The following is an 11,343-nucleotide window of genomic DNA, read 5'->3' as shown; positions in this document are numbered from 1 at the left end:
GTGCACTTGCACACATGTGCAAAGGGGCTGTGAAGGGGAGTGTGTGCGGGGTGGGTGGGAGATCTGTCTCCGCAGCCCAGTCCAGCCCAGGCCACGGACTGACACTGGGCCGTGGACCGGGGGTTGGGGACCCCTGCTGTAGATCATCCATCTGGGTTCCCCTCTTGCCCTGGAACTGTAATGCAGGGATGAGAAACTTAATTTTTGCCCCTGCTACCCTATGTCTCTCTTCATATTTATCATCTTCTCCATGTACAGTAGGAGGATGAAAATGAAAACAGAGGTGAGTGTGGTTATAGCCCTCCCCTCTTTACGTGAGTATTATACAAAGATATTCAAATGTCTGAATAAGGATTTTCTGTCGCATCTCAGTTTAATTTCATAGTCATAGAGCATGCACATCTCCCCTCCACTTCCCTCATTCCCACTGTGAGGACTTGTTCCTCTCTTTGCGAGTGGTTTGGAGAAGCAGGAAATATGAGGTAATTATCTTTCCTGTCTGTATCTTCATCATATCCAGACCAGTCTGAGATGACATCCCAATCTAGAGAATAAATTCTGTTTATAGGATGTGTTCTTTACTTCCTATTTACTATGTCATTGGACTAATTACTTCTTTATGCAATTTTCATCTAGTGAGGATTGCTGCTTATTTTCTTCCTTTAGCAGAACTGTTTAATTGGGCAAGTATCCATGTGTCTACAGGCTGATAGGAAGAAACACAAAAGAAATTACATAAAGTGTTCAGTTAAAGCTTAGTAAAAAATATTGTATAACTAACAAACTAAAGGGAGGGAAGGATTAAAAAATACAAATGATCAAAAACCAAGAAGTAACAGGGAAATATCAAGTTAGCAGTCATCTATTTTTACTCTGCATCTTCCAAAAGTACACTGTTTAATTTCACACACCACACTTTCTTGTTATCACCAACACTTAATATGCTATACTGTCTTATTCTTTCATTGATATAATTTGGTTTTGCATTTTTGTCTTTTTTAAGGAGTCGTTCTGTTTTTCACATGTCCAGTACATAAATTTATTTTTCTGACACCATAAAGATGAAAAGCTTTTATATTCAGAGCTGGCATACACTACTGTTTTGATCTACAACTCCCTGAGTTGTGGTTTTAAAAATAACATATCCAAGGTCTGTGTGTATGTGTGTGTTTTTTAACTTCAAAACTTTTGTGAATTCTTGCGAATATCTTCCATATGGTGACAGCTGGTATAAATCTGAGGATTAAGCTGTGATGTGTGATGAATTGTCTCCATGTAAGACAACAAATAGTTTTTCCTATGACTATTTCAGCAGACTGTTTCCTTTAAATGTGATGCTGCTACATTAGACAATGGAAAAAGCAGTGCAAATAATCCCAGTAAAAAAATTAGCATCCTTACCCCACAATCCTGAGGTGTTTCAGGACTGGTCACCCAATCGTGCTGCCCTATCGTCCCACTCTGTTTGGTCTTGTGATCAGAGAGTATCCCCAAAATCAAAGCTCTTTTCTTGAATTAGGAGAGCCAATTTCAGATCTCCCGTGCTTGCCTCCATGAAAAGTTCAGCACTCTTGCCTCTTTGATAACAGAGCTCCCACGTTGGGATGGGGAGGGAAAGCCACAGAATCCCTCACTCTCCTAGCCCTCAACTGTACTCCTGACACATCTAAACTGGCCCTGAAGGTGGCCTTGATCAGCCATTCTCAGTGGGGGCCATGTGGCCCCCTGGAAGGTCCTGACACATTTGAAGAGGGGGCCACAGACTGGAAACAATTCTTCACACATCACCTTACAAGGCTCATTATGGGATTTATATAATCCTGATTTAGCCTATACAGTACTTCTTTACTATTGTGTTTCTGGCCATGGCCAAAAAAAGGTTGAGAATCGCTAGTCTAGGATTATTCCTTTCCCATTGTAAGCATCTGGACATTTGGAAATGTCAGGTCGCTTTAGCCCCAGAGCATGCTGGGGCAATTACAGAATTGCACTGCATCCTCCATTCACTTGCTGTTGTGTTATTGAGGCTGCTCAAGAACAGTGGTTTAACGGTAGATCTCATTGCTAGTTTGACTTTGCATGCTTCCCTATTCCCTACTCTTTGAAAGATGCCCTATCTTGATGCAGTGTTCTGGACAATTCAGGAAATCTTTGTGGAAGATTAGTTAGCCCTAATAAAGTTCTTGCCTGCCTTTGGTTTGTGGGTAGCTCACAAAACATGTATGAAAATACAATTTAAAATGAACTTTTGGTTTTACTAAAGAGGGTACCACCACTGAAGAAGCTCTTTCTTCTGTCCTTGACACCAAAAGATTGCCTCGACTGAGGGTTGAGCTAAATTACAAATAATCTGTCATTAGAGGAAGGAATTCTTCAAGTACTGAAAGATTTGTGACTGTCACAGTGGGAGCTTTTCTCATGTCACATAATTTGCAGATTAAACTGCTTTGTTTTCTTACAGGTGTTTGGAAGCTAAACAAGGCTTTCTTTGCAAGTGATTCCTCAGGTGTGAAGGATTTCCTACCTCTTGAACAGTAACATGATTGTAGTACTACTGATGGGTTCTCTGTAACACTGTTTGGCCCTTGAGTAGTCAGTCACTCACCCACAAAATTAACACTTTGTTGATAGTGAGGAATCTATGGTTCTGCAGATACTGTAGTGTGGAATTCTAGCAACCCACACCAATGTCACATTTAAAATAATCAGGTCTAGAAATAAAAATATTTTGAAGGTTCGGGTACCAGAAAATAATATTTGATAAAGTTAAGGGTATTGCTACGGAGATGTTGTTGAAATGGCTTCACTTAAATGTTTGTAAGCTTGCAAAATGCTGTATAAATGCTAAACCTTAAAGCTCCAAATGTGGTGCTTGCATCTCCTAAATGATGAAGACTTTCCTGTACTTTCTGTGGCAGCTAAATATTGATGGCACTTACCTCTTTTTCCTCTTTTAGTCATTGATTTTTAGCTCCAAAAGTGTAAGTTCAGCACGCATTTAAATCTGCTTAAATAAGTTGGCATTCTGGTCTCCTCCTAACAACTATTTGAAAACATTGCATCAGAAAATTCTTTAGTATTGAGCTACAGTATAAGCTATATAAGCAATATAAGGCATGCATCATTAATTTCAAATATAATTACACCAAAATTTCAAATTTGCCTTTTTTTCTGTTATACTGTTTTTAAAATATGTCATTTGTGAAATTTTGCTACACATGAATGGTTATTGCAAATCATTTCCCAAACTATTCAGCTGTTGATCTTGCCGTATTATCTAAAACTTGTGCTGCTTTCCTTCCCGATTCCTTGGCTTATAGTTTGTGTTGAACTGAATATTCCCTCTCCCCATATTTTCCCATAGTGGTGACTTTTAGGTGATTCCATTGCAGGCAGCAAACTGAAAGCATCCCTGTTTCCACAGATCGGTTTGAGCTCACATCATGACATGGCATTACATGCAAGGGCACAGATTACTAGTGACACTGGCCAACAGGAATACTTTTTCTTAACTGTCCTCCTAGAAATTACACTACGTCCTAATGTAACTAGAATTCCCATTGTAATATTTTGTGGGAGATTGAGTAGAACTTGCTCTCTGCTACCAATAGAAAAGATAGAAACTTTTTGGCTGTCTTGCCTTGCCATGGTACCCCCAGCGCCCCCTTAAAAATTAACAAACTTCAGACAGGCTTCTAAAAAGCATTCTTGTCTTTTTCTGGAGTGTGTACGAAGATTGTAATTCAATACCAATTTTCTATCACAGCACAAATTTTAATTCTCTCTAAGCAAGTAAGGCCAGCAACCAGAAGTAGCATTGTTGGAGATGTGTCAAAGTTCTCCATCCTAGTGAAGAGCTCATAAGAAAGCACTAAGCTTCCTTCTCCTCTTCCTCTTCTATCTCTTCCTCCTCCTTATGTTGTTATCCATTGTTCAGCTGCCTGTTCAAGTGGGTGAGCATGGTGGATAAAAATAATTGAAAAACAAACAGACTCAAATTGATTTGAAAAAATCCACCCTGTGGGTGACTAATGACAGGAGTAAGAAGCATCCTTGCTTTTGTTTTCTTTCACAGGCCATTGGTCTCTTGAGACCAAAGAGAACCTGCAATAACTTAACACTTACATGTGTTTGGGAGAGAACTCAACACTGAACAGCTCAGTAAGAAAGCTTTGTGAGAGCAGAGGTGAATCCTCCACTCATCCCCCCCTCCCAATTTTAAAACTCTCAAATCCCCATTTTTCTCCTTGAAGTCTATGGCAAAATCTCCATCGATTGTAAGGACTTGTATTTTCATTTTTTATACTTTGAATGTGCCAGTGAAATAAATTTCATTTGGATCGTAATTCCAATGTGCTTCTGCATCTGACAGCCTTGTTGTACAGCTTTATGTAGTAATTATCTCCAGAATAAGAGCTTACAGGATATAGGTACATTCGTGACAGTTTCACTCTGTTGCTGTACTGCACAAAGAAGCAAACTGCTGACTAGCCTGAACGCTAATGAACTCCCATAGGAATAAGAGTGCTAGAGAATGCAGCAGGAATCTTAGGAATACATGTGGCAGGGAAGGGCGTTCAAAGCAGAGTGATATGAGAAGCTCCAGAAAACAAGGCAGAATGTGACTGCTGGAGTCACACCATCCACTTCCAGGCAGAAGGTGTTCTCTTCATCAGGGTTGTGCCTTCAATTTGCAGTGCCTCCTAATTATTATGCCTTCTGTTTGTGGGAGGGAACTAGAGTTAGGGTGCCACCATTGTGACAAAAAAAGAGGCGATGTGCACCATAGGAGCAAGGGGGCAAAATTGCAAAGAATTTGCATGTCCTAGTTTATTCTGTATGTATGAGATGCCGATTGTGGTGTAGTATGGATAAAGTGTCAGACTAGGAGCCCTGGGTTTGAATCCGTGCTCAGCCCAGGAAACTCACTGGGGGTGTGGGACGGTAAAACCACACTACAAATATCTCACTTACTTTGAAAACTCTATAAGGGTCACTGTAGGTTCTGACTTGATGGGGACATACAGTAACAACAATACATCTGTATGTATAGTTTGCATCGTATCCAGTGTGGTGTAGTGGAGAACTTTTCATCAGGCAAAGATGATATAAAACCCAGAACATCAAAAACCTAGAACATCAAAAAAAAAAAAAAAAAAAGAATCAGATGTGATGATGGTCATGACTCAAGCAGTCAAATGGCTAGATGGTGTGCGGGTACATTCTTACTAAGAAATAATATCGCCATGAGGGTGGCAAAGCTGCTTCTCTTTTCCTCACTGACCAGTTGTGCCAGCTGCTTTCCTGTTTTATGCCTGCCTTCATGTTAGAAAAACAAACAAACAAAAAAGAACTAAAGAAAGATGAAAGATTGATGCTGCCCTCTTATCTTTCTCTTAGTTCCAGTACCAGATGTGTGGAAATAAGATAATTTTCTGTGCTACTTCTGAGTACCCAGTGTTCATGTGAGAAGCAAGTCTCATCAGGGACCAATGTAGGATTTCTAGTTAGAGCCCTTGGTTGCCCTTGTATAGACACCTATACTGTGTTTGGATTGGCTTGAATCGAAGGAATTGCTCAGAGATTTTCAGGTTGTTGGCATCCTCTGTTGTTGTTGTTGGTTTGATTTGGTCCACATTTTTTGGCTAGGCCTTTCAGATATGAACTGCTAAATGGATTGCTGAAAACGAGTGTAATATGTATTCATTATTAATGAATTTCTGCTTGTCTAAATTCCAGATATGTTTTAAATAAACTGTTAATTGTTGAGCTACCAATATTGTGCTGTAGCATATATTTTTTACTGTATGTTATGGCTGTTGTATTTAAGTAAACCATTATAAATATAAAGTGTAAGTGAGAAATGTTACTACAGTGGTTATGAATATGACATCTTAAGAGATAAGATTTCACTTCATTGTAAATGCACATGAGCAGGATTTACCTGAAACTTGTCACTGGCGATTCAAGAGGTCAACTTTTCTTTTAATTATTTGTTGGCAATATATAATAGTAATAATAACCTTAGAATTGCAGAGCTACAAGGGACCCTGCGGATCCAGCCCTTGTCAAGGAGGTACATTGGGGAATCAAACCCCCAACCTTTGGCTCCACAGCCAGATACTGAAACCACTGAGCTATCTAGCAGTTCTTTTATACTACTTGATGCTTTAACATTTATGCTCCTCTCTCAAGGAACTTATAGTTTGATACTTGACAGTAGTGAAAGATAGGAGGAGGACAGGGATGAATGGCTGGCCCTCATATCAGGCATAGTGGGGGGAGCTGGTTTTGAATATTACAAAAGGGTACCAAATCAGGAGATGTTTATTATATATTTAGTACAAAGGTGGAACAGAGAAGCTTGTAAAGTTTTCTACCTTGGAGAATAAAAGGGCTTGAATGCATGTAACTCGGGAAGAGGAAAGTGAGGTACCATTTGCAACTCTGCAGCAAAGTGTCTTGAACTAGTTTGAAGGGATGAATGAGAAAAATATCATCATCATCATCATCATCATCATCGTCATTGTCATTGTCATCATCATCATGTGCCATCAAGTCAATCCTGATTTTCCAGGCAGAGCAGACTCAGAAATGGTTTTACTTCTTCTGGGGGTTATCCTGGGACTGTGCAGCTTGCCCAAGGCCTCACAGGCTGGCTCTACCCATAGGAGGAACAGTGGGGAATTGAACTCCTAACCTCTGTCTCTGCAGCCAGATACCAAAAGCACTGAGCTATCCAGGCAGCTTGAGACAAATAAAGCTTTCGAAAAGAAGCATGTGAGTAAATGTAGGTACATAGACTTCCTTGCATTTGGATATGGGAACAACTGTGTTCTGAGGACAGGCTCAAGAGAATCAGTTTGCTCTTCAGGGGCTTTCCCATCTAGTTATCAACAGAATCCTAGACTCCTCAGAATCCTCAGATCTTATTCTTCACTTTAGCCACTTCCAAGAAATCATTTGCATCATAAGGCAGGGCTCTTCAAAGGCCTCCGATGCCATTCCCACTGAGGAAGAAAAGGAAGGAACCATTTGTCCCTCACGTTGAGATACTGTAGGAGTAATTGAGCAGAGTACGAGGCCGATCCCCTTGGCATCTCAGCCGCTGTTCAGCTGAGATAATGAAACACACTTTCCAATTAAAAATTAGCCATTGACCAAGGATTTAATACTCCTGCAGGTTTCTTTGGGAGTGATGTACTAAAATTACAAAACTGGGTCAAATGTTCATGTTGTTTGTATTATGCTTAAGGATTTGTTTCCTCTGTTCTTTTATTCATCTAAAAACATAACAGTTCTGACAGCTTTCTTCCTTTTTCTTGTTCCTTTTGGTTTCCTATCACATGGCATATTGAATCAAGGGCTGTGAGTATAAAGCTGCTAATAAGATGCAAAAAAAAATTTCTGATACCTCAAAGCATGCAAGCGGACACTTCAAAGCAGAAACATAAGTGTTTTAGCTATTGTTTTGTCTTTCTCAAACATAACACCGATGCTCTCTGGGCCACTCCAGCTGCTGAAACAAAAGAAGCATGGATTTTTAAAGGATATTTTAGAAAATGTTTATTTGTTGTGTTTTCTTGTTTGTCAAACAATTCTATTCATTTCATATGTGTATGGCAGAGATAAAACCAATTACTGCATTGCAGCTAATAATGCGTAAAGGTTATCCTTTGAACTGTGGTTCTTCTGTTCCTTTCAAATACCTTTTTGTCTGCTTAAAGAAAAGCTATAGGTTCTGTTTTTACATGGTGCAGTGTGCAGCTCAACCCTAGGGAAACATACTGCGAAAACAAATAGTAGTAACCAGCTAATGCCGCATAGTTTTCCTGCTTCTGTACACACACACACACACAGAGAGAGAGAGAGAGAGAGAGAGAGAGAGTCCTGTTTCTGTTTAAACAATGACTCTGCAACAGAACAGAGAGTTCCCTTGGCCTTTAAATGTGGAGAGCAGAGGAACGGAAGGGAATCTTTCAGAGAACCTCTGTATAAATGACATGTTGAGCCAAAGTTAGGCCCTAAATTATTCCAAAACATATTACAGATTTCCTTCTATCTCTTTTCACCCTTCATGAAGAACGACAGTGAGCATTTGTATATGCTGAGCAGAGTTCTGTAGACGCTTTAAGCTGCATTCTGAGTCTATTGGTTTAATTGATTAGATATGCCCAGTTGTGATTGAAAAGTAAACCCTAAATGGGCAGAGGTGAGACCTGGTGTGGGCAGTGCTGTAAACTTTTCCAGCCCAAATGGTGCCTCCCCTCTTCAAGTCAACACTTTCAAAAGGCTTGACGCACCCTTCAGCCGTCTCCCTTCCACCTGTCTAATCTCCTGAGCTGGGCTGCTTCAGATGGTTGGAATGGTGAGGCCATCTCTAAATTTGCCATGTCAGAGAGGAGAACCGGTGACCTAATGGAAGTACGGTCTAGTGCAGAGGTTCCCTGACCCCTGGTCTACTGCCCAGTGCTGGTCCGTGGGCTTCCTAGAACTTGGCTGCGGAGAGAGATTTCCACCACCACCCCGCACGTACATACGATGGGCGTGTCATGTTTGCAGAGGAGAATGTTGTGCTCGTGGGTGGGCGTGTCGCGCTCGCAGGTGGGTGCGCCAGTGTGAAACACCCCTCTGCAAATGTGACACGCCCACCCACGAGTGTGACACACCCCTCTGCGAGCACGACACACCCACCCGTGAATGTGCCTCCACCCCACGTAGCCTGCAACCCCCAACTGGTCTGCGGTCCCAAAAAGTTTGGGGACCACTGGTCTAGTGGATTTTGGTTCATCAAAGGTTGACACTAATGTCATTTTAAAAAGCCATTCCATATTTTCTACATTTACTGTAACAGAATTTGGAACAGAGATTACCGTACTTAATGAGGACACACTGTCCATCTACACCTAAGCTGGACCTGGTTATGCAGCTGCTAAAATTCTAGATAGACCCCACTTGAAGTGCTTGACAGTACTGAAGTTGTTTTACCAATGCGACCTTGTACAACATCCTGTGTTTTCTTGAGTTTTTAAAGTATTTTAAACCTATAACAGGGGTCACTTCTCAGTTACCTTAAAACAGAGGTGGGAATTATGTGGTGACATATAGCCTGCCAAGACCTTTTGTGTTACTCCCAGATCTCTATATCAATTTTTGCATGCTTTTGAACTGCTCTGCGCTAAAGTAGTGGAGAGTCTTGTTTTCAGAAGCTTCCAAAGCCTGTGATTCTCCCCCCTCTCTTTTTCTGCCGCCAGAGAGGACTTTTGGAAAATCTGGTCACTTCTCATCTAATCGAAAGGGTTGGGCTCTGTCTGTTGGCTTTGGGATGGTGGTAATGAGGCAGAAGTAGCCACTTGACCCTACACTATTGTCCACCTCTTCTTTATTACGCAACAACAACAAACCTGCCAGAATGTTGCAAGGCATCAATGTAAAATTTTTTTGTTTCATAAGCACATTCAGCAGAGCATGAGGCACCGCTCAAGGTACCGCAGAATTTGAACTATGTGAGATACTTTCTCCCCCATTTAGTGAGGTCACTACCCTGTAAATATAAAAGTAACTAAAATGTAACTGTAGCACTGCAAAAAGAGTAGGGTTAAGTTAACAGTGTAAACGTTTGTTAAGTTATAACTATAAAGTAGCTTAATTGCATTATAGTATTGGGACAAGAAATTAATTTCATGTAATCGCCAAATAGTTGAAAGTTATGTGGAATTAATTCCTTTCTCCAGTACTGCAAATATAATTAAATTATATTATAGTTATAATTTAACAGGATTTAAACTTCTGTATATTGGGAAGTTGTTTCTTACACATGTGGAAAATTAAAGGTTTGATTTAGCTGCCAAGGTAGCTAGACATTGGTAAATCCATCCTTCCTACATTTATCAAGTCTTTGTTAAACATGAGTTTAACTTTCTGAAAGCCATCACTTGTTGGTTATCCTCCCATTCAAAGAGATGTGAACCGTATACATGAGGTATGTGATCTTTTAATTTTGTGTCCAATGACTATAATGTATACTATGGTGAACATACTGTCATTGAATCTCACTGCGTGATTTCGTGTTTTTAGTGAAAAACAGCGCATGCGAGAGAGTCTTTATTCATTGCCTCACAAAATTCATAGCAGGATGCTATTTAAACAAATTATCACAGCTCAAGCGCAGGCTTCTGTCTCTGATCTATCTATTAGCTGTGCTCTGCTTAGCTGGACATGAAAGGCATATATATGCAGAGAATTTGTCTGCAGATGAATTAGCTAACTGAAAATAGAAATAGCATGAGGAGAAGAAAATCAACACTTGAGGAACCAGCTGGAAGCATGGGCAGGCAGAATAAACCAATACAGCAGGGGTTGGGTACTCTTGGACCACAGCTCCCATTATCCTCTATCATGTGTAATCCTTTCCTCTGGGAGTTGAAGTCCAAAACACTGCTAGGTCAAAAATGTCCTCCTTTTGCCATAGAACAGCACGTCCCACGCTAAGGCTGCCAATCTTGTATATATCTACAGCAGGCCTTTTATAACTGCTACATGTGCACTTCTGCAACTATATACATACTGCCCCTTTACGAATGGCAAACAGTTAAATACCAGCTTCTGAAATGAAATTTCACATCATGTAACATCAGCTGCATAGTTCAATAGTTTAAGCATCTGGCCACAGAGCCAGAGATTGGCAGTTCGATTCCCCACTGTACCTCCTTGATGGGGGCTGGACTATGATCTGTAGGGTCCCTTCCAGCTCTGCAGTTGTAATCTACAGTAATCAAACTGTTCTAGAAGATCTATTTGGTGCAAAATCAAGTATGCCAAATTTAGATCCCCCCTTTTTTTTCATTTTGCAAAGTCATGTTTCTTGTGTGTTGTTTGGAATGAGCCCTCTATTGTCATCAGGCACAGTGTGGCCTTTTGTGATTTACTGTCCTGCTGCCTTGTGTATTACTATTTTTAGCTCAGCTGCTGTAAGATAAAGGTTCCCCTTGACATTTAGTCCAGTCGTGTCTGACTCTAGGGAGCGGTGCTCATCCCCATTTCCAAGCTGTAGAGACAGCGTTTGTCCGAAGACAGTTTCCGTGGTCACGTGGCCAGCACGATTAGACACGGAATGCTGTGACCTTCCCAACGAGGTGGTACCTATTTATCTACATATATTTTTGCATGCTTTCGAACTGCTAGGTTGGCAGGAGCTGGGACAAGCGATGGGAGTCAATCTTACGACTGCTGGTCTTCTGACCTTGCAGCACAGAGGCTTCTGCAGTTTAACCCACATCACCACCATGTCCCTATCTGTAGTCTGGGCTTAAATGGATTTCAGTTTTGTACTGGATATGTTAT

At 40.8% G+C, this 11,343-nt stretch overlaps 1 protein-coding gene across 2 annotated transcripts in view; it reads left to right on the top strand.

The window, feature by feature from the left end:
- The window catches only part of FGF14 (fibroblast growth factor 14), a 386,515-nt gene that overhangs the window by 92,670 nt on the left and 282,502 nt on the right, over positions 1–11,343 (top strand). The gene's annotated exons all lie outside the window — the stretch shown is intronic.

Source organism: Pogona vitticeps, chromosome 3 (assembly GCF_051106095.1).
Source record: "Pogona vitticeps strain Pit_001003342236 chromosome 3, PviZW2.1, whole genome shotgun sequence".
In the NCBI taxonomy this organism is placed as follows: Eukaryota; Metazoa; Chordata; class Lepidosauria; order Squamata; family Agamidae; genus Pogona; species Pogona vitticeps.
The sequence above is the reverse complement of the archived record's forward strand: the minus strand, read 5'-3'. Positions and strand labels throughout refer to the sequence as shown.